At 46.0% G+C, this 24,014-nt stretch overlaps 1 protein-coding gene across 6 annotated transcripts in view; it reads right to left on the reverse strand.

Annotated features, from left to right (window-relative positions):
* Nucleotides 1-12,813, reverse strand: part of GOLGB1 (golgin B1) — a 105,891-nt gene extending 93,078 nt beyond the window's left edge. For 2 of the 6 annotated variants that reach the window (XM_037889521.2, XM_043522131.1), the window contains exon 1: nucleotides 12,600-12,813. The gene's annotated coding sequence lies outside the window, so the exon portion shown is untranslated. Of the gene's footprint in view, nucleotides 1-61; nucleotides 190-778; nucleotides 921-12,599 lie in introns of all 6 variants that reach the window. The other 4 variants (XM_037889523.2, XM_037889524.2, XM_043522125.1 and 1 more) reach the window with 3 other exon arrangements.
* Between the last annotated feature and the right edge of the window lie 11,201 nt (nucleotides 12,814-24,014).

The raw sequence follows: 24,014 nt of genomic DNA on the forward strand, positions 1-24,014 counted from the left end.
CACCTAGCACTAATATAGCAGCATACACATTTAGTGACTGAAGTTGTTGAGAAAACATTACCGCAGTGCTCTGATCTTTACACGGACACCTCCAGTAGGAACGGGTTAGTATCCCTATTCTCAGCGTGGCGAAATGACCGTGCTTCACTCTTCTAGCCTATAGAATATCCAGACCTTGCAACCATCTGTCTTTGAATAGGAAAAATGTCATGTGCATCATACTTTGGTTACAGGACACGTTAGGCCGGCGTTCCTCACTATGTGTGAAGTGGGGGCCACTTTGGCAAAAACCTTCAATGTGAGAGCCACATGGGGTGGGGCTGAAGGTTTGGCGCATGACAGGTGGCCCAGAGTAGGGCATAGGGTGGAGCGCAGGGGTGAGGGCTCTAGGGTGGAGCTGTGGATGACAGGTTTGGGGTGCGGGGGAGATGCTCAGGGCTGGGGCAGAGGGTTGGGATGAGGGGTTCAGTGTGCAGGAGGGGGCTCAGGGCTGGGGCAGAGGGTTGGGATGTGGGAGAGAGAGGAAGACTCTGGCTGGGGGCGCAGGCTCTGGGGTGGGGCCAGGGATGAGGAGTTTGGGGTAAAGGCAGGCTGCCCCGGGGCTGGGACCAGAGGACTCCCCCCAACCCTCTCCCTGCTGGCAGGCAGCACGGGAGCTCCGGGAGAAGGGGCCCTCTCTCCCCCCTGCCGGCAGGCAGCACGGGAGCTCTGGAGCCAAGGGAGAGGTCCACAGCAGCCCTGCAAGCCCAACTTACTCCCCTCCCCAGTTCCCACCCACCTGCTCTCTCCTCTCCAGATTACAAGCAGGCATTATGGGGTCACAACCCCCTTGCCCTTCCCATAGTGCTAAATTGGAAGGAAGCCCCAGGAAGTGGTGGTTGCAGTATGGATAAGGTTGAGACTGCTTCATTAGGCATCCACTGTAACAGGAGAAACATTATGGTAGGGCATATATTTGGGTGCTACAAACACAAAGACCTGGGATTGAACTCAGGTCTAGGCAAGTTTAAAGCCTTTGAGTTCACTTTTAAAATATATTTAAATTCTTCCTGAAATCTCAGTACTTCTGTGACACCTACAAGTGAGTCCGTAATATTCACAATAGTCACTTACTCTTGATCTTTTTCAGTAATAAAAAAAACGTACCTAGATATCCCAACAAAGATCAGGGCCCTGTGGCACTAAGTGCAATGCAAACACATAGCAAAGACAATAATTAACCCCAAACAGCTTTCAATCTAAAAAGGCAAAGTAGACAAATGGTGGAACAAAGGAAGTATCTGTTATTCCCATGTAACATATGAAGAACTGAGACACAGGGACTAAGTGCCTTGCCCAAGGTCACATAGGGAGTTTGCAGCTGAGCCAGGAACTGAACTTAGATTTCCAGAACCTCAGTCTAGTGCCTTAACCAGTATGAATGAATGAATGAGTGAATATTTAACTAAAACTACCAATACGTGCCTAAATTAAGGTTATATCTACACTTAAAATGCTGCACTGCACCACTGTAGCACTTCAGTGTAGACACTCACAATAGCGATGGGAAGGGTTCTCCACCTCCCCAAAAGGCAGTAGTTAGGATGACAGAAGAATTTTTCTATTAACCTAACACTGTCTACACTGGGGGTTATGTCAGCATAGCTATGTCTCTCATGAGTGTGGATTTCACACCCCTAAGAGCAGAGCTATGTTGATGTATGTTTTCAGCACAGACCAGCCCTGAGTCACAGTATAATTATGTTGGTATAATACCCGTCCTCCTCCTCCCACTGGTAGGCTCCCTCACTTGCTTTATCCCAGTTTACATTTAGACTATCAGTTGTTTGGGGCAGGCGCAATGGCAGCCTCTCCCTAGGTTTACCGTAAACTGCTCAGCATACTTCTGGGTACTTTATTATAATGAACAACATTCATTTGAGAGATTCTTGTGGATGATGAGGTATTTCTTGTTGTTTAAACTGATCATCTTCCAGGATGGCAGATTTTAGAGTTCTCTGCTGCACTCTGTGGCAGAGAGCACATATAAGAGAAGCATTCCTTTGAGATCATTGGCCAAATTCTCCACTGGTATAATCCAGTCAATGTCAACATTTATGTCAACCATTAGTTTAGATCCATACCTTCAAAGTAGATAACCGTGCCACAGAAACAGATGGCCACTGCAAAAAGGAAACATTTCTATCATCTAAAGTCTTCTGTTAACGTAGGGGTGAAGGAAAGGAGCAACTCACATGGTTTCTTATTATTGTCACATTATTACTGTATCAAAAGGCCTGATAATGCAGTTCTGGACATACCTACTGAGTAAAGTGACCATATTTTCAAAAGAAATAAAATGGACACTTATGGTAACATTTTTAGGGGGTTGAAATATACAAAAGACAAAGTAAATTTAAAAAAAAATTCTTATGGTGTCACTACTGCCAGCTTCTTAGTCAGCGATAAAGGCACGTGTCTTGGACTGGAGGATTTTAACATGGGATAAAATTTTCAAACGTGCTTAAGTAACTTAAGACCTAAATCCAATGGGACCAAACATTTTTCTTCACTCCAAACATTGTTCAAACTGAACACTCCTTTCACTGGACTATTCTTCCCCTGACAAACACTCAGCAAATTCTACTCAGTGCAGCAATTCATTTTTATCAATGAACCCTAACAATGGAATTGGTTCATTACTAGATGAAAATGGCTATGGCATAACTATGATGTATTTTATACAGGATAGGTCATGTGAGATATCATTGAAAAGGTTATGATTTACTGAATATTATTATCCTATTTGTATGCATGTACCATTTTTGTATCTGAAGTTAGGAATGCTGACTGTGTATCTGTATTTCATGTAGTTACTCCAGGGCAACACCCACTAGGCAAAAGCCTGTCAGTCTAGATAGCTGGCTGGGAAGGGCCCATTCAAGTCAATGGACCATTAGGGAGAACGATAAGTCTTAGAAGAAGAAAAGGAGTACGTGTGGCACCTTAGAGACTAACAAATTTATTTCAGCATAAGCTTTCATGAGCTACATCTGATGAAGTGAGCTGTAGCTCACGAAAGCTTATGCTCAAATAAATTTATTAGTTTCTAATGTGCCACAAATACTCCTTTTCTTTTTGGGGATACAGACTAACACGGCTACTACTCTGAAACCTGTCTTAGAAGAAGCTAATCTCCCACCAGGGAGCCTTCCTGAGGATGCTACAAACAACCTCCAAGTCATGGCTGCTATGAGACTACAGGGGCATGTGACCAGATCACCTGGTACTGGACTCCAGTACTTGGAATACCAGTGTTTTTCCACTGAAAGGTGTGGGAACCAAGCTTGGAGACAAAGGGTTCCCGCCATAAGCAAACACTATTTAAGGCAGGCAGTGACATCATCGTGGTTCTTCACTGCCTCCCCGTCCAAAGGAGACTCTTGAAAACATCTGAGGAACAAGGACTGGACTGGACTGGAGGGGGGGGAGTGCTGGACCCAGGATAAAAGGAAATTTTAGCCTGTGAAAGGAACACCTGAGGTTTTTAAGCTGCAAGCTGAACTTGCTTGCCTCTTAAGGCCTGCAGCCTCCTTGAATCAACAATTAGGGTGAGACTTTGCTACTTATATCCAATCTCTTTAGTATATTAAGCTTAGATTGCATTTTTGTTTATTTGCGAGGTAATCTGCTACTATCTGCTATTCCTTATAATCACTTAAAATCTCTCTTTTGTAGTTATTTTTTTGTTTGTTTTATCACAAACCAGTGTGTGGGAGTCATAACTTGGGACAAAAAGCTGTTGTATATGCCCTCTCCACATTGAGGGAGGGGGCAAATTTCATGAGCTTATGCTGTACATATCTCTGTGCAGTGCAAGACAGTATAATTTTGGGTTTACACCCCAGAAGGGGGGTGCTCTTGAGCAGCTGGGCAATTCCTTAGCCCCATGCAGAGCTGATCACAGCAGCCTGTAAGTACAGCAGCTGGGTGTGTCCCCTACCTGTGTGAATGCTAGTGAAAGAGCAAGCTTGGAGAATGTGGCAATTTATCACAGCAGCACAGGGTGAGAGGGACCCCAGGCTGGTGGGTCGGGGGGCTCAGTGGTACCCCAGTTCCAGGTGGCACCCGTCACAGGTGACATTGTCAATAGTACTGCAAAAAAGGCACAAGTGTTCAATATATATTTCTGCTTGGTATCTGCGGAAAAATATGTAATCATATATGATGCAGAAACACTTTCTATTCCAATAATAACTTGGGAAGATGTTAAACAGCAGCTACTAAAGCTAGACATTTTTAGATCTGCAGGTCCAGATAACTAGCATCCAAGAATTTTTAAAAAGCTGGCCGAGGAGCTATATTTTCAATAACACTTGGAACGCAGGGGAAGTTTTAGAAAACTGAAAGAAAACTAGAGATGCTCCAATAGTTAAAGAGGCTAAACAGGATGACCTGAGTGATTGATTATATGTCTGTAAGCCGGACATCAATCCCAGACAAAATAATGGAACAGCTAATACAAGACTTGATTACAAAAGAATTAAAGGAGTGTTATATAATTAATGCCAATCATCACAGGTTTAGGGAAACTAGATGCTGTCAAACTTGAGTTTTTTTCTATGAGATTATAAGTTTGGTTGATAAAAGGTAGAGTGTTGATATAATACTTAGACTTCAGTAAGACTGACATGGTACTGCTTGATATTTCTATGAAGAAACTAAAACCATACAAAATTAACATGGCTTATATTATACGTATTACAGACTGGCTGACATGTCTCCAAATGTAATTGTAAATGGGGAATCATCAATGAGAGAGCGTGTTTCTAGTGTGGTCCCGCATGGATTGATTCTTGGCCCTACACCAGAGCCGTAACCAGGGCAGGGCGAGTAGGACAGTCGCCCAAGACACAAAGGCTCGGAGGTGGGAAAATGATGAAAACATGGCAGGGGATGCAAATATGCTTGCTCGCCCTGGGCACTAAAATGCTTAGAAGGGCTCTGCCCTTCACTATTTAACATTTCGATCAGTGACCTGAAAGAAAACAAAGTCATCACTGATAAAGTTTGCAGAGGACACAAAGATTGATGGAGTGGTAAATAAAGAAGAGGACAGATTGCTGATACAGACCAGTGCAGATCACTTGGTAAACAATGTAAGTTTTAATAACAGCCAAAAGTAAATGTATTCATCTAGGAAAAAAGAATGTAGGCCATACTTACAGGATGAGGGACTCTACCCTGGGAATCAGTAACTCTGAAAAAGATTTGGGGGTCCTGGTAAATAATCAGCTGAACTTGAGTTCCCAGTGCAATGCTGTGGCCAAAACATTAGTGTTATCAGATAGCTGCATTACCTGCTATTAAATCTCTTTGACAGAAGACTGATATTCTTGTTTCATGACTGTGATAACTTGGAAACCACAAACCAAGAGAAATCTCATGGCTGGTGAATCTTGCCCACATGCTCAGGGTTCAGCTGATCGCCATATTTGTGGTACGGAGGGAATTTTCCTCCGGGGCAGATTGGAAGAGGCCCTGGGGGTTTTTCACCTTCCTCTGTAGCATGGGGCATGGGTCACTTGCTGGAGGATTCTTTTTAAACCATGATTTGAGGACTTCAATAGCTCAGACATAGGTGAGAGGTTTATTGCAGGAGTGGGTGGGTAAGATTCTGTGGCCTGCATTGTGCAGCAGGTCAGACTAGATGATCATAATGGTCCCTTCTGACCTTAATATCTATGAGAACTTTTTTTACAAAATAGAATTAAGCTGCTTTGAGAATGTCTGTGATTCTGGAAGGATTTAGCAAGCAGAGAACTGAGATACTGGAGAGCAATATGGAGGGTGGGAGGAAGCATTTAGGTACCATATTTGAAAGGAAAGGAAATACTTGAGATGATAGAACACCTTTGGTATTCCAGTAGAATAGAATCATAGAAGATTAGGGTTGGAAGAGACCTCAGGAGGTCATCTAGTCCAAACCCCTGCTTAAAGCAAGACCAACCCCAACTAAATCATCCCAGCCAGGGCTTTGTCAAGCTGGGCCTTAAAAACCTCTAAGGATGGAGATTCCACCACCTCCCTAGGTAATGCATTCCAGTCCTTCACCACCCTCCTAGTGCAATAGTTTTTCCTAATACCCAACCTAGACCTCTCCCGCTGCAACTTGAGCCCATTGCTTCTTGTTCTGTCCTCTGCCACCACTGAGAAGAGCCAAGCTCCATCCTCTTTGGAACCCCCCTTCAGGTAGTGGAAGGCTGCTATCAAATCCCCACACATACACTCTTCTCTTCTGCAGACTAAATAAGCCCAGTTCCCTCAGCCTCTCCTCATAAGTCATGTGCCCCAGACCCCAAATCATTTTCGTTGCCCTCCGCTAGACTCTCTCCAATTTGTCCACATCCTTTCTGTAGTGGGGGGCCCCAAAACTGGACACAATACTCCAGATGTGGCCTCACCAGTGCCAAATAGAGGGGAATAATCACTTCCCTCGATCTGCTGGCAATGCTCCTGCTAATGCAGCCCAATATGTTGTTAGCCTTCTTGGCAACAAGGGCACATATCCAGCTTCTAACCCACTGTAATCCCCAGGTCCTTTTCTGCAGAACTGCCGCTTAGCCAGTTGGTCCCCAGCCTGTAGCAGGGCATGGGATTCTTCTGTCCTAAGTGCAGGACTCTGCACTTGTCCTTGTTGAACCTCATCAGATTTCTTTTGGTCCAAACTTCCAATTTGTCTAGATCACTCTGAACCCTATCCCTACCCTCCAGCTTATCTTCCTCTCCCTGCAGCTTAGTATCATGCACCCTCAGCAAGTTGGTGGAATCCATCCCATCATCCAGATCATTAATGAAGATGTTGAACAAAACCGGCTCCAGGACCAACCCCTGGGGCACTCCACTTGATACCGGCTGCCAACTAGACATCGAGCCGTTGATCACTACCCATTGAGCCCGACGATCTAGCCAGGTTTATATCCACCTTATAGTCCATTAATCCAATCATACTTTTTAAAGTTGCTGGCAAGAATACTGTGGGAGACTATATCAAAAGCTTTGCTAAAGTCAAGATATAGCATGTTCACTGCTCTCGCCATATCCACAGAGCTAGTTATCTCATCATAGAAGGCAATCAGGTTGGTCAGGCATGACTTGCCCTTGGTGAATCCATGTTGACTGTTCCTGATCACCTTCTTCTCCTCCAAGTGCTTCAAAAATAGAGTGTAGTGTTTTAATTTAACCTGTTAAATAGAAGAAGGGAATGGAGAGAACAGGAACTCTCACACACACTTTCAAAGTGGAAGTTACTGAGAACTTAAGGAGGTGGGTAAGTTTTATTTGAGTTAGATTCACAGAAAAAGTAACAATCATTGCTTAATAAATTGATAGCTGGAAGAAATTCAGATACAATGCCCTCACATGCACTGGATTTGGTGCATATTTTTAATGGAGGGCAAGGTGCTAGTTTATCACAAATGCATAGTAGTTAGGCCTTTGCTTGAGATTACTGGTATTACAGAAGCACCTAGAGGCCTCAATATGCAAGATGCTGCACAGATGTGAAGTAGAAGGATTTGCACAAAAACTAAGTTTATTATCTAGGTTTAAGGCAAGACACAATAGGTGGATGATACAAACAGACTGAAGGAAGGAAGGAAGATAAGGCAACAGTGAAACAATCAAGTTACAGTTTCTTAGATTCATAGATTCCAAGGCCAAAAGGGACCATTGTGATCATCTTGTCAGACTTCCTGCATAACACAGGCCAGAGAACTTCCCCAAAATAATTGCTAGAGTATGTGTTTTAGACAAACATCCAATTATAATTTTTAAATTGTCAGTGATGGATAATCCGCTCCAACTCTTGGTAAATTGTTCCAATGGTTAATTACTCTCATCTTTAAAAATTTACACCTTATTTCCAGTCTCAGTGTGTCTAGCTTCAACTTCCAGCTACAGGATCATGTTATACCCTTCTCTGCTAAATTGAAGACCCCATTATTAAATATTTGTTCCCCAAGTAGACACTTACAGACTATAAGCAAGTTACCCCTTAATCGTCTCTTTGTTAAGCTAAACAGATTGAGCTCTTTGAATCTATCACTATAAGGCATGTTTTCTAATCCTTTAAACATTTTTGTGGCTCTTCTCTGACCCCTCTCCAATATATCAACATCCTTCTTGAATTGTGGGCACCAGAACTGCACACAGGATTCCAGCAGTTATGCCAGTGCCAAATATAGAGGTAAAATAACCGCTCTATACTCCTACAAAAGAGTCTCCTGTTTATGCATCTGAGGATTACATTAGCCCTTTTGACCACAACATTGCAGTGGGAGGTCATGTTCAGTTGATTATCCACCATGAAACCATAATGTTTTTCAGCCACTGCTTTCCAGGAGAGAGTCCCCCATCCTGTAAGTGTGGCCTACATTCTGTTCTTGTATCAGATATCAGAGAGCTAGCCGTGTTAGTCTGGATCTGTAAAAGCAGCAAAAAGTCCTGTGGCACCTTATAGACTAACAGATGTATTGGAGCATAAGCTTATACATTTGTTAGTCTATAAGTGTAAGTGTAAATCTATAAGGTGCCACAGGACTCTTTGCCATTCTGTTCTTAGACGTACACATTTACATTTAGCTGTATTAAAATGCATATTGTTTGCTTACTTCCAGTTTTCCAAGCAAGCTAGATCGCGTTGAATCAGTCCTCTTCATTATTTACCACTCCCCTAATTTGTGTCATCTGTAAACTTTTAATCAGAGATGATTTTATGTTTTCTTCCAACTCACTGATAAAAATGTTTAAAAGCACAAGGCCAAGAACCGATCCACATGGGACCCCACTCAGAACACACCTGCTTGATAATAATTCTCCACCTACAATTACATTTTGAGACCTGTCAGTTTTTAATACATTTAATGTGTGCCATGTTAATTTTATCATTCTATTTTTTTCTAATCAAAATATTGTGCAGTATCAAGTCAAGGTTGAACAGTAGTTGCAGCTCACCATCTACCTAGCCAGTGTGATCTCATGATTGCCCTGTCAATAACATGCTCTTTTTGGGTAAGATCATGAGAAGTGATGGGAAGGCAACTCTTACATTATCTGGAGCCCTCAGATTTCCTTGACCTGCCTCAATACAAAGTCCAGCTTAGGTTCAATATTGAAACTGCACTTGTCCCACTGGTTGAAATTCTCCTCTTATGATGGGCAAAGATTAGGTGTCCCCAATAAGCCTGCAAGGCCCATAGGTAGTCTTTGATATGTTGAACCAGGAGGTACTATTAACCTGACTGTAAACCCTGACAGGTGTGAGCAAGATGATACTTGAGTGGTTCCATTCCTACCTTTCACAGTGCACTGGGTGGTGTGTAACTGCTCATTGCCACAAAGAATCTTCTCACAGAGGGTTCTGCAGGGTTTTAATCTATCATCTGTCCTGTTCAAAACTTCTGAGGTTGCTGGGAAATGGCGCCATCAGTGTGTAGATGATACTCAGCCCTAGGTCTTTCATCAAATTTGGGCAGTACAGCATTTTGTTTTTCCAGTGCTGCTTCTATCTTGAGCTGCAGCAAGCTCACTCATCTAAACTCTAATCTAGATAAGAAACAGAAAATGCCAGTTGTTTGGTGCAAGCACCTAGATAACTTAGTGGGGATGCCAGCCCCAATGATTGTGGCCATCATCTGTCTAAGATTCATTATCCGAGGGATATTTCTGGTTCCCTCCAATACTTCTCCAGTCTCTAGTGGCAGCATCAGTCAGAAACTTCCTTTTTTATACAAAAATTCCAATCAGTTACCTCAACTACAGACCTGGCCTCATTTATCCCTGCATTTGGATCCCTGGAATGGACTCCACATGGAGCTACCCTTAAAAATCACTCCAAACACTCATATGACAAGAGTCCTCTGAAGTTTGCACTAGTTTCATACTTACTTGGGAATACAGTTCACAGAATTGATATACAAGACTTGCCTAATGCCTCAGAGGCAAGGACATGTTGGTTGGCGAGATAAATTACCTCCTCCTTACATAGTCTCCATACACAAAAGCACTTTACAACACACAGAGCACAGTGAAGAGAGGAGAATGTATTCATTGTTATCCTGGTAGGGCAACAATGTATTGGGTATCCAATTCTATTACTGTGATTAATATCAGTTAGGGCCCTACCAATTTCACAGCCATGAAAAACATGTCACAGACCGTGAAATCAGCCCTTCCCTGTGAAATCCCATCTCCTCTGCTGCTGGGAGCCAGGGGCTCCTAGCTGCTAGTCCAGACATGCTGGGGAGGGACAGGAGTTGTCCTTTCCCTGCATGGCCACTCTTGGTGGGGAGATCAGACCCACCTCCAGAGGCAGCACAGAAATGAGGGTGGTACACCCTCACTTCTGCACTGCAGCAGCCTGGGAGCTAGGCTCCAGTCCCTCCTCGCTCCCCCCGGCTCCAGCCGGAGGAGCCCTGGCTCAGGGCTTCTACCACCACCCCGCCCCCAAGCCAGGGCAGCCCTAGCTTGGGGCTTCCGACCCCCAGCTGGGGCTCGGGGCAGTCCAGGCTCAAGGCTGCCCAGGCTTGAGGCTTCAGCGCCGCTGCTGCAGACGGGGTTCAGGGTGCCCAGCTCAAGGTTTCTTCCCCCAGGGCTCCTGCTGGGACTCAGGTGACCCAGTCTGGGCTTCTGCCTTAGGGTTCTTCTGGGGCTGTGGCACCCATTTTTCCAGAACCCAGCTCTGAAGGCAGCACAGAAGTGAGGGTGGCAATCTTGGGACCCCCCCCCACAACAACTTTGCAACCTCCCCACAATCCCATTTTGGGTCGGGACCCCTACAGTTACAACACCTCTAGCTGTGAAATTGACCAAAATGGGCCGTGAATTTGGTAGAGCCCTAATGTCAGTCTATACAAATAGATAGAATGCCAACCTATACATCACAGTATAATTTGAGCCCTAGTTATCCAAGAGATGCCTCTTCTTCATATACCCCTATGACAACTGAGCTGGGATGGTTTTGCTCATGAAGCCTTGCTTTGAAAATATGGTGCTGGTGACGGGATGTTTCAGTAGAGATCCTCTACTCTGAATTTTATGTCCCTTTATGATCCAGCACAGTCCAATTCCGTTGCCTAACAATAGATTGACACATATATAATACAGAGATAAGCAGATAGCTCATCCAAGTTTGTAATAGCTGACATATCCCTCCATTAAGTGACAGCAATATTTCTCTTTTCCCCAAGGACAAGGAGCAAATGTCATTTTACTCCCTTTTTGAACAAATATATGAAGTATGAGTATGAGGGAACTATCACTGTGACCAGGTCTAAGTCTGATAGCATCAGAATCTATCTTCTGCCAGTCACACATGGAAGTGGGCGTCTAAGCGCTGTGTGGAATCCAGTAGGATTTCAGGCTAAGAACTGATTTAACAATATGAGAGCAGATGCCTTTGAGGATTAGATTGTTGAGAAGAGTTTTTCATATTACTTCCTTCTTCCTATCAGCATCGCCTCACATCTTTTGTCTGGGTTCAACATTTCAGGCTTTATCAGTTCAAAGGAAGGCAGCATGCACTTTGGGGGTGGGGGGGGGGGGGAAGAGAGTTAACAACATTCTTGTAAATGATAGGTGCAAAGCTGATCCCTGTGTCTGGGGTTGGTGAGTGCAGCAAATGGTGAAGGCTCAGAAGAGACCCAAAAAAAATTCTTCCTCTGGAACTAAAAATTGTCTGAATTGCTTCTAATTAGAGCACTTGCAACTTCAACTGAACAACACAGCAGGAGATTTTATTTAGATTAAATTCGACTGTACTAGAATTATAGTAATTTCAAAATGCAATTTGGCTGCTAGAAAATCTCTCTCTAAACTCTGAGGTCAAAGGTTCTCAGACTTTATCATAGCAGGTATCACAGTTTAATAGACTACTTGTGACTCAACACTTCCCTTCCCATTCACGATTTTATAACATCTGCAGCAATTGTTTACACAGTGACAGTAAAAAAATGCGTGATTTAAAAGTGGGGCTTAGATTAGCTTTTTTCAACAAAAGCAAAAAAATTTCCTACTTTTGCTCTTCCTTTCACTCCTCATGACCTATGCCAAACTTTGCTACTCTTTCTTGGGCCCCCCCCACACCGTTCAAACACTTTTCCTTGCTACTCAGTTCCCTTCCCCCTTGCAGACGGTCAGTTTGTGTCGCTGAAAGCCGCTCCTGTTTCCTCTCCTAGGTAGCAGTGAGCCCGCGGCTCCTCCTCTCCAGCTACCTTTTTACACGCCTCCAGGCTCTTCCCTGCCGCGAAGCGAGAAGCAGCAGCGCCCCGGGATCAGGCAGCGCCCCGCGGGGCTCAGAGAACCGGAAACACGGAGAGAGGGAACAAAGGTCATTATTTCAGCAGTGACCCAGAGCTGCTTGGGGAAATGGTTCCTATTGGGCAGAGCCCCCCTCGGCCGGCCGGCGGGGGCCCGGGGCAGAGCCCCCCCTCGGCCGGCCGGCGGGGGCCCGGGGCAGGCTCCTCTCACTGGCGGCCCGTGCAGGCCTCGGGGCCCGCCTGAGGTCGGACTCTCTGCTCAGGGCCCCGCCCGCCCTTACCCCGAGCCCAGCCCCCACTCACCTGCGCCGGGAGCCCGGTCTCCCCCGCGTTCACCCAACTCCGGTAGCGCCCCCGGCTCCGACCTCAGCTGCCAAGCGCCGCCCCCGGCCACATCAGCACCGGAACACACCACAGCGACTTCCGGCTTCAGCTCCCTCCCGCCTCCGAACTGGACTCGCCGGTCACCCGCGCGGAGCGACGGACACAGCCACCTGCCAATCACAATGAGGAGTTTGAGACGTTGCTAGGGTTAGAGTCACACAAGGCATGAAATCGCCAATCACAAGAGGGATTGAGGGGATCCGCCCAATAACAACACAGCAGCCAATCAGCAGACATAGCTGCTTCGGTCTGACAGTCGGCCTGGCCGCGGGGAGCGGGAGGTCTGTGTGGCCGGGCCCTGCCACAGGTCTCCCCTCGGCTCGGAGCTGAGTGCCACTTACCACCCCTGCCCGCCACGCCCGCACCCCGGGGCAGGTGACGCTACCAACAAGCCGGTTCTGGAGCCCAGCCGCTGGCAGGGGCGGACCGCAGGCGCAGGACACCAGCCTTGTGCTGGGTTCGTCGTGGTGCGGCCGGACGGCACCAGAAGGCCAAAGCAGAGTTGCTGCAGGGTGAACTGACGGTAACCAAGTGCCAGGGGCCCGAAAAACGCCCAGACTCGTCAAGTACACACTGAAGCACAAGTTGACCTAGTGCAGCTTTGCTGTTGGGAGTCAGCAGCAGCGGGTCATGCTGGCAAGCGCCGTCAACAGTCCAGTTACTCGGCTCGCGGTGAATCACCATATGGATCTTGAGGCACAAAGGCTGAGTTGTAAACAGCAGACGGTTCAGTGGGCACAGACTAATTCCTTCCTTAATATCGAGCTACATATGCATTCAGTTAGGAAAGGACTGCCATTCGTCCATTGGCCTTTTTAGCCACACACACTCACAAGATGTAATACTGTTGTCAGTGTCCTCTTTGGTCCCGAAAGACAACAACATAAGGCTAAAAGCCAGTCAGTGCATAGAGCCTGGCACATCTTCCAGAGAGTAAAGGCAGCACTACAAACTGTTACTATTGGAAGGTTTGGGACTGCGGGGACCTCGTGGGGTCTATAGGGCTGGATTAGTGGGGGAAAAGGGAGGGACAGAGTGAATCAGTGAGGAGGCTAGAGGGGCAGCTAGTGAAGGGCAGGCTCAATGGAGGGGAGTCACCAGGGGGTTTCCCTTCATAAATTCTCAGAAATGTAGGACTGGAAGGGACCTTCAGAAGTCATCTAGTCCAGCCCCCTGCACTGAGGCAGGACCAAGTAAAAGTGTCCAATCTGTTCCTAAAATACTCCAATTACATGGATTCCACAACCTCCCTAGGAAGCTTCTTCCAGTACTTAACTATCCTTATAGTTAGAAAGATTTTCCTAATAGCGAACATAAATCTTTCTTGCTGCAGATTAAGCCAGTGATGTTCAATGGACAACCCTTGGGCCAAATGTGGCCTGCCAAGGCTTCCTGGGTGGCCTGCCAGCTTGCCTTAAAAAATAATGTTTATAATTAAATTCATCGCCTGGGGCTAACAGCCCAAGCCCCAGCGCCCAGGGCTGAAATCGAAGAAAGGGTGCCATAATACAAGTTCGGGTAGTGATCAACGGCTCAATGTCTAGTTGGCAGCTGGTTTCAAGTGGAGTGCCCCAGGGGTTGGTGCCATTTTTTAAAGGCCAACCCTAGATTCTTACAAACAAACTAGGGAAATACAACCTAGATGGAGCTACTATAAGGTGGGTGCAAAACTGGTTGGAAAATTGTTCCCAGAGAGTAGTTATCAGTGGTTCACAGTAATGCTGGACGGGCATAACGAGTGGGGTCCCGCAGGGATCGGTTCTGGGTCTGGTTGTGTTCAGTATCTTCATCAATGATTTAGATAATGGCATAGAGAGTACACTTATAAAGTTTGTGGACAATACCAAGCTGGGAGGGGTTGCAAGTGCTTTGGAGGATAGGATTAATATTCAAAATGATCTGGACAAACTGGAGAAATAGTCTGAAGTAAATAGGATGAAATTCAATAAGGATAAATGCAAAGTACTCCATTTAGGAAGGAACAATCAGTTGCACACATACAAAATGGGAAATTACTGCCTAGGAAGGAGTACTGCAGAAAGGGATCTAGGGGTCATAATGGACCACGAGCTAAATATGAGTCAACAGTGGAACGCTGTTGCAAAAAAAGCAAACATCCTTCTGGGATGTATTTGCAGGAGTATTGTAAGCAAGACACGAGAAGTAATTCTTCCACTCTACTCTGCACTGATTAGGCCCCAGCTGGAGTATTGTGTCCAGTTCTGGGCGCCACATTTCAGGAAGGATGTGGACAAATTGGACAAAGTCCAGACACGAGCAACAAAAATGATGAAAGGTCTAGAAAACATGACCTATGAGGGAAGATTGAAAAAAGTGGGTTTGTTTAGTCTGGAAAAGAGAAGACAGAGGGGACATGATAACAGTTTTCAAATATGTAAAAAGTTGTTACAAGGAGGAGGAAGAAAAATGTTTTTTCTTAACCTCTGAGGATAGGACAAGAAGCAATGCGTTTAAATTGCAGCAAGGGTTAGGTTGGACATTAGGAAAAACTTCCTAACTGTCAATGTGGTTAAGCATTGGAATAAATTGCCTAGGAAGGTTGTGGACTCTCCATCATTGGAGATTTTTAAGAGCAGGTTAGACAAACAGCTGTCAGGAATAGTCTAGATAATACTTAGTCCTGCCAGGAGTGCAGGGGTTTGAACTAGATGACCTCTTGAGGTCCCTTCCAGTTCTATGATTCTCACAACATCAGTGACTGTACAGGAAAAATCAAAAGCTGCTTCTCTTCAGATAATGTGGATATTAGCTAAAAAGAAAAAGCCTTTCCTGGATGCCGAGCTTGTGAAGGAGTGCATGTTGGAAATGCTGGAGATAAAAAACATTGTGACCCATGTGAAGCAAGTTCCCCTGTCTGATTCCACAGCAATGTGAAGATTGGAGGTAATTTATGCAGATTGTTTGTCAGTACTGCTTTCCAATTTACAAAATGCCAAATACATGTCTCTTGCAGTGAACGAATCAAACGGTGAGATTTTATGATGGTGAAATTTTCAAGGAAGAATGTTTGTGCTTAATAGCATTAGAAACCTATGTCACAGAAGAGGTAATTTTTGAAAAGGTAAAAGGCTTTTTTGAAAAAAAAATGGTACAGATCTTCAGAAAGTAAACTGGCTTGTTACAGATGGATGTCCCTCCATGATAGAGAAAGAGAAGGGCTTTGCTTCATGTTTGACATCGATACACCCTTCGTAAAAATACACTTCACAGCATCATTTACTAGACTGTCTTGTGTGGTAAGATGTCTGTGACTTGATAAAAAAAGGAATATTGTGATAAGATTAGTGAACTACATATGCTCAACTTCTAGCTTGCAACATCATCCTTTTAAAGCTCTTTTATAAGACGTTATAGCTAATGCTACGATTTAGTCATGGAGGTCACAGAATCCTTGACTTCCAGTGACCTCCGTGACTTCAGTCTGCGGTGGTCAGGAGCTGCAGGATACCCCCACCACCTCTGGTGGCTCCCAGAGCTCCAAGCTGCCGTGTGCGGCAGGGGGGTCCCCACAGCACCCGGCTGCCACATGCGGCAAGGGGAACCCCTAGGCTCCTGGAGCTGTGGGCAGTGGGGGCTCCTGCAGTTCCCGCCTGCCATGGGTGAACCTCCAAGCTCCTGGTGGCTGCGGGCCCCTGAAGCTGTGGGTGGCAGGGGTACCCTGCAGCTCCAGGCCACTGTGGTATTCACCCAAGAGTTCTGAAGGAACTCAAAGGTGAAATTGCTCGACTGCTAACTGTAGTCTGTAATCTATCATTTAAATCAGCTTCTGTAGCAAATGACTGGAGGATAACTAATGTGATGCCAATTTTTAAGAAGGGCTCTAGAGTTGACCCCGGAAATTACAGGCTGGTAAACCTGACTTCAGTACCGGGTAAACTGGTTGAAACTGTAGTAAAGAAAAAAAATGATCTGACACATAGATGAACATGATTTGTTAGGGAAGAGTCAACATGGTTTTTGTAAAGGGAAATCATGCCTCACCAATCTATTAGAATTCTTTAAGGGAGACAACAAGCATTTGGACAAGGGGGATCCAGTGGATATAGTGTATTTATATTTTCAGAAAGCCGGTCTCTCACCAAAGGCTCTTAAGCAAAACATGCAGTCATGGGATAAGAGGGAAGGTCCTCTCATGAATTGGTGACAGGTTACAAGATAGGAAACAAAGGGTAGGAATAAATGATCAGTTCTCAGAATGGAGAGAGGTAAATAATGGTGTCCCCAAGGGGTCTGTACTGGGCCCAGTTCTATTCAATATATTCATAAATGATCTGGAAAAAGGGGTAAACAGTGAGGTGGCAAAATTTGCAGATGATACAAAACTACTCAAGATAGTTAAGTCCCAGGCAGACTGTAAAGTGCTACAAAAGGATCTCTCAAAACTGGGTTACTGGGCAACAAAATGGCAGATGAAATTCAGTGTTTATAAATGCAAGGTAATACACATTGGAAAACATAATCCCAACGATATATATAAAATGATGGGGTCTAAATTAGCTGTTACCACTCAAGAAAGAGATCTTGGAGTCATTGTGGATAGTTCTCTGAAAACATCCACTCAATGTGCAGCGGCAGTCAAAAAAGCAAGCAGAATGCTGGTTCAACAAGGACAAGTGCAGAGTCCGGCACTTAGGACGGAAGAATCCAATGCACCGCTACAGACTAGGGACCGAATGGCTAGGCAGCAGTTCTGCAGAAAAGGTCCTAGGGGTTACAGTGGACGAGAAGCTGGATATGAGTCAACAGTGTGCCCTTGTTGCCAAGAAGGCCAATGGCATTTTGGGCTGTATAAGTAGGGGCATTGCCAGCAGATCGAGGGACGTGATGGTTCCCCTCTATTCCACGCTGGTGAGGCCTCATCTGGAGTACTGTGTCCAGTTTTGGGCCCCACACTACAAGAAGGATGTGGAAAAATTGGAAAGAGTCCAGCGGAGGGCAACAAAAATGATTAGGGGACTGGAACACATGACTTATGAGGAGAGGCTGAGGGAACTGGGGATGTTTAGTCTAGGGATGAGAAGAATGAGGGGGGATTTGATAGCTGCTTTCAACTACCTGAAAGGGGGTTCCAAAGAGGATGGATCTAGACTGTTCTCAGTGGTGGCAGATGACAGAACAAGGAGTAATGGTCTCAAGTTGCAGTGGGGGAGATTTAGGTTGGATATTAGGAAAAACTTTTTCACTAGGAGGGTGGTGAAACACTGGAATGCGTTACCTAGGGAGGTGGTGGAATCTCCTTCCTTAGAAGTTTTTAAGGTCAGGCTTGACAAAGCCCTGGCTGGGATGATTTAATTGGGGATTGGTCCTGCTTTGAGCAGGGGGTTGGACTAGATGACCTCCTGAGGTCCCTTCCAACCCTGATATTCTATGATTCTATGAATCATTAAGAAAGGAATATATAAATCCATGGTACAACCTCATCTTGAATATTGTGTACTGATGTGGACGCCCCATCTCAAAAAAGATATATTGGAATTGGAAAAGGTTCAGAAAAAGGCAATGTGACGTTCCCCTGATGTTATCCGGACCGATGATCTGCTAGGTCACTCCAATCCTTGACTCTGGGAGCCAGCCTTATCCTGCTCTGCTGTGAGAAACCCCACTCCTGGGCTGTTCGCACACAGCTTCTGCCATGTAAGCTGCTCCTTGGATTGTGCAGCTGAATGACATTAGCCAATATCTCTGGTCCCAGACACAACTGTAGGAACCTCCATCTTGCAGTGTCCAGTTATGCCCACTGGACACTGCAAGCTTATATGAGCTTGTCAATTTAACAAAGAAATTGATATGTACCAGGCTTGTTATCCCAAGGGGAGTCTCTGACAGGCTTCATAGAATATTAGGGTTGGAAGAGACCTTAGGAGGTCATCTAGTCCAATCCCCTGCTCAAAGCAGGACCAACACCAACTAAATCATCCCAGCCAGGGCTTTGTCAAGCCGGGCCTTAAAAAGGATGGAGATTCCATCTCTAAGGATGGAGATTCCACCACCTCCCTAGGTAACCCATTCCAGTGCTTTATCACCCTCCTAGTGAAATAGTGTTTCCTAATATCCAACCTAGACCTCCCCCACTGCAACTTGAGACCATTGCTTCTTGTTCCGTCATCTGCCACCACTGAGAACAGCCAAGCTCCATCCTCTTTGGAACCCCCCCTTCAGGTAATTGAAGGCTGCTATCAAATCCCCCCCTCACTCTTCTCTTCTGCAGACTAAACAAGTCCAGATCCCTCAGCCTTTATACTTTCACTGTTAAGCCAATGGTCGCCTGTCATATTTGCTCTTCTTTCTGCTTCAAACCAAACACACTGCTTCAAGTAGAATATACAAACAGATTTATTAACTACAAAGATTGACTTATAATCACTTAAAATCTAAGTACAACAAGTCGGATTAGGTCAAATGAAATAAAAGCAAAACGCATTCTAAGCTGATCTTAACGCTTTCAGTGGCCTGACAAACTTAGATGCTTCTCACCATAGATTGGCTGGTTGCCCTTCAGCCAGGCTCTTCTCCCCTTTGATCAGGACTTCAGTCGCTTGGTGGTGATGTCTGTAGATGCAGGTGGAAGAGATAGATAGCATGGCAAACGTCTCTCCCTTTTATCATGTTCTTTCTTCCCCCTTGGGTCCCCCCCCCGCTTCAGAGTCAGGTGAGCATTACGTCATTGCAGTCCCAAACTGACAAAAGGAAGCCGGGGGGTGGGGGGGGGGGACGACGGACTCACTCAAGAGTCCAACAGATCCTTTGTTGCTGCTTAGGCCAGTGTCCTTTGTTCCTGCGAGACTGGGCTGGGTTTGTCTCATACATGCCCTGATGAGGTGTGAACTGCCCCTCTGCTCTTGGAGAGTTTTGCCTGAGCCTGTTTTAAGCCATGAGGACACATTTTTATCCTCATAACTATATACGTGAAATTACAACCTATAACATTACTGTAACAACAATTACTATAACATCACTGTGACAACAATGCTCAGTGCATCATGAGCCTTCTGAAGACACCCGGCATGACAAACTTTGCACTGGATACCACACAGTCATATTATAAGGATGAACATGGAAGTGCAGGGGGTTCCCGTGAGGCGCAGAGTGTCTCAGGCAACAAAAATGATCAGGGGTATGGAACGGCTGCCATATGAGGAGAGATTAATAAGACTGAGACTTTTCAGCTTGGAAAAGAGACAGTTAAGGGGGGATATGATTGAGGTCTATAAAATCATGACTGATGTGGAGAAAGTAAATAAGAAAGTGTTATTTACTCCTTCTTATAACTCAAGAACTAGGGGTCACCAAATGAAATTAATAGGCAGCAGGTTTAAAAACAAACAAAAGTATTTTTTCACACAGCGCACAGTCAACCTGTGGAACTCCTGGCCAGAGGATGTTGTGAAGGCCAAGACGAAAACAGGGTTAAAAAAAAGAAGAACTAGATAAAACTAGCCAGGATGGGCAGGGATGGTGTCCCTAGCCTCTGTTTACCAGAAGCTGGGAATAGGCGACAAGGAATGGATCACTAGATGATTACCTGTTCTGTTCATTCCCTCTGGGGCACCTGGCATTGGCTACTGTCGGAAGACAGGATACTGAGCTAGATGGACGTTTGGTCTTACCCAGTATGGCCATTCTTACGAAGGCAAAATTCAGAGAAGTGGGACTTCGTAATTTCAATGTGCTGACCAGTTTCAGAATAGTCAGCATTTAGCCATCCATCTTTTAATGATATTCGGATCAATGTACCTCTGCAAATCTGGGGTTTCTGCTATGAACATTATGAAGAAAGAACACTGCTATCACCTGACAGATAAGCATCTTCACCAGTCCATGTGCCTTTCCCTGACCACCTACAAACCGCTGTTCACAAAGCTTGCTAGAGAGCATTGATGTCACCTCTCCCATTAGAGAGCCACAAATACAATAATGTTGGTTTGTAAACTTTGTTAAAAGATAGCCACAATAATACTTATGTTGCAATTGAGGTCTTTATTTATTGGCAGCTGTTTTTTGTTTGTTTGTTTTGGTTTTTTTTGTCATCAGCCTTCTGTGCCAATGGCCCTCCTCTTGTCATAAAATTCTCAAATTGGCCCATGGGTAGATCTAACTGACTATCAATGGCTAAGCCCTTACTTCTTAGAATTGATAGAATCACAGAACTGCAAGCAACCTCAAGACATCCTCTAATCCAGTACCCTGTATTCAAGGCAGGATAAGTATTATCTAGACCATCCTTGACAGGTGTTTGTCTAACCTGCTCTTAAAAATCTCCAATGATGGAGAGTCCACAGCCTTCCTAGGCAATTTATTCCAGTGCTTAACCACCCTGACAGTTAGGAAGTTTTTCCTAATGTCCAACCTAAAGCACTCTTGGTCAATTTAAACCCATTGCTTCTTGTCCTATCCTCAGAAGTTAAGGAGAACAATTTTTCTCCCTCCTCCTTGTAACAACCTTTTATGTACTTGAAAACTGTTGTCATGTCCCCTCTCAATCTTCTCTTCTCCAGACTAAAAATACCCAATTTTTTCAATCTTCCCTCATAGGTCATGTTTTCTAGACCTTTAATCATTGTTGTCGCTTTTCTCTGGACTCTCCCCAATTTGTCCACATCTTTCTTGAAATGTGGTGCCCAGAACGGGACACAATATTCTCTTTGAGGCCTAAAAACCGTGACATAGAAAGGAGGAATTACTTCTCATGTCTGGCTTACAACAAACACTCCTGCTAATACATCCCAGAATGATGATTGATATTTTTGCCACAGTGTTACACTGTTGACTCATATTTAGCTTGTGGTCCACTGTGACACTCAGATCCCTTTCCGCAGTACTCCTTCTCAGGCAGTCATTTCCCATTTTGTACGTGTGCAACTGATTGTTCCTTCCTAAGTGGAGTACTTTGTATTAGTCCATACTGAATTTCATCCTGTTTACTTCAGATCATCTCACCAGTTTGTCCAGATCATTCTGAATTTTAATCCTATCCTCCAAAGCACGTGCAAGCTCTCCCAGCTTGGTATCATCCACAAACTTTATAAGTGTATTCTCTATGCCATGATCAGGGGTCGGTAACCTTTCAGAAGTGGTGTGCCAAGTCTTCATTTATTCACTCTAATTTAAGGTTTCGCGTGCCAGTAATACATTTTAACGTTTTTAGAAGGTCTCGCTCTATAATATATAACTAAACTATTGTTGTAAGTAAAGTAAGGTTTTTAAAATGTTTAAGAAGCTTCATTTAAAATTAAATTAAAATGCAGATCTTATCAATTTAGTGTGATCCTTGCCCTTGCTTTTCCTTGTTGAGTTTTCCAATGTCTGGCACGTATTTGGATACTTTAAGCTGCATACAGGCTTCTGAGTGATCAGTTGTTAACTGCTCCGAGAGGGACAGAGGACAGATTTCATGTGTAAAAATACCTGTTCACACAGGTATGTGGATCCAAATGCTGAAAGCATTGCAAACACAATTTTCTTCAAACAGTTAAATTTCACTGACAGGGACATCCAGCAGGTCAGAATAGAGGCCCCATGATCTCTCTCCACTGGACCCAGGAACCAAATGAGTACGGGGGACAACTAATGAAAAACAGGGATTGGAGTGACAGTCACAGGTTCAAAACAAGGGTACCGGATGGGGACACCGAGCAGATGACCCTGGACAGCACCCACTGCTCCTCTAAGTTGTCTAGGGAGCCAGTGGACGCTGCCTAGTGGAACTCTGCCCGGAGGTGTGAGACCAGGGAGGAACAGAAATAGGCCCCACAGTCACAGAGAACCCCCGTGTCCAACATCCTCCTCCTGGTGTTATAGATGGTGACTTTGGCCAGAGCCAGGAGGAGGTTGGCAAGGAGGTCTCGCAACTTCGTGGGGCCATGGATAGGGTGTGCGAAAATGAACAGGTGTGGGGAAAAGTGCAGCCAGAACCTCAACAAGAGGTTCTGGAGGAGCCGGAATAAGGGCTGCAACCTGGCACATTCAAGGTAGGCGTGTGCCAGGTTCTCCCTCACGCCAAGAAAGGAGCAGGCCTCGGGTATGGGGGTGAACTGCACCAGATACAGGCTGGTGCTCACAGCTCTGTGAAGGAGCCACCAACCGATGTTCCCGGCGGGCCGTGGGACCAAGGTGGAATAAAGGTTGGCCCACCGGGGCTCTTCGCCCTCCACAGGTGGTAAATAGTCCCACCACTTGGTGTCGGGGTGGGACGAGAGAGTGAGGAAATGCAACATGTCGAGCATGAGCGTGTACAGTTGGTCCCTGTGCACAGTTCGAAAGCGAATCTGCTGCAGGGTGCGCAGCCGGTTCAGAGTGTGGGAGTGGGGAAGCCCGGGAGGGGCTCGCGGAACAGGGGCCTGATAAAAAGTTCCAGAGGGCCCGGGGTGAAGGGTGAGTGGGGAGCACCCTTTCACAGGGCCCGGAGCAGGAAGACCAAAAAAAGGGGCGACAAGGCAGCGCCCACCTCCTGGAGTACACGCAGGGGGGTCAGAAGGGTGGAGAGCCGCATGCGCTGGCCAAGCGAACGGGGATCCACCCAGTCCCCCCGTCGTAGTCCCAGAGGTCTCCGACCGTGGTGGTTTCTGCCAGGACCAACCTCTGGTGCACCAAGGGAGACTCCACCACCTGCACATGTAGATCGGGGTTGTGTAGCTGGGGCTCCAGGAGGAGGTCCGCCCCCTCAGTTTCCACAACGCCGAAAAGAGCTTCCAGGTCTGGAGGAGGTCCTGGTAGAAGACTGGCAGCTCTGAGAGGTCTAGCGGAAGACCCCTTGGGTGAAGAAAAAAGAGCTGCCGGTCATATCGGAGCCCTCAGAGGCGGCGGAGGAAGGCGTGTGCCAACATGCTCCACATCGGACTACCTGCACTATAAAGGAGTCTCTGCAGGGCCTGGAGGCGGAAGACATGGACCTGGCTACGAAGGCAGACCAGGCCCTGTCCTCCCTCCTCCAAGGGAAGACTCAGGATCGCTGCAGGGACCCAGTGCAGTCCTGGCCAGAAAAACTCCAGGGCTGTCCTCTGGAGCATGGCCAGGATCCCCGGGGCCGGGCTCAGGGTGTTGAGCCTGTGCCAGAGCATGGACAGGACTAGCTGGTTCAGCACCAGCGCCCTCCCTCTCAGGGAGAGACACCGGAACAGTCCGGTCCATCTCTGCAGCCGCTCGCCCACCCTGGCCTCCAAATCCTGCCAGTTCTCCAGCAGAAAAGGATGCATGGCAGAAAGGTAAATGCCAAGATAGAGCAGTGGACCCACGCTCCACCAGATGGCTTGAAGCATGGGTGGGAGGGAGCTCGTCTGCCACCCGTCCCCGACCACCAGGCTAGAGCTGTTGACC

Source organism: Chelonia mydas, chromosome 1, assembly GCF_015237465.2.
Source record: "Chelonia mydas isolate rCheMyd1 chromosome 1, rCheMyd1.pri.v2, whole genome shotgun sequence".
NCBI lineage: Eukaryota > Metazoa > Chordata > Testudines > Cheloniidae > Chelonia > Chelonia mydas.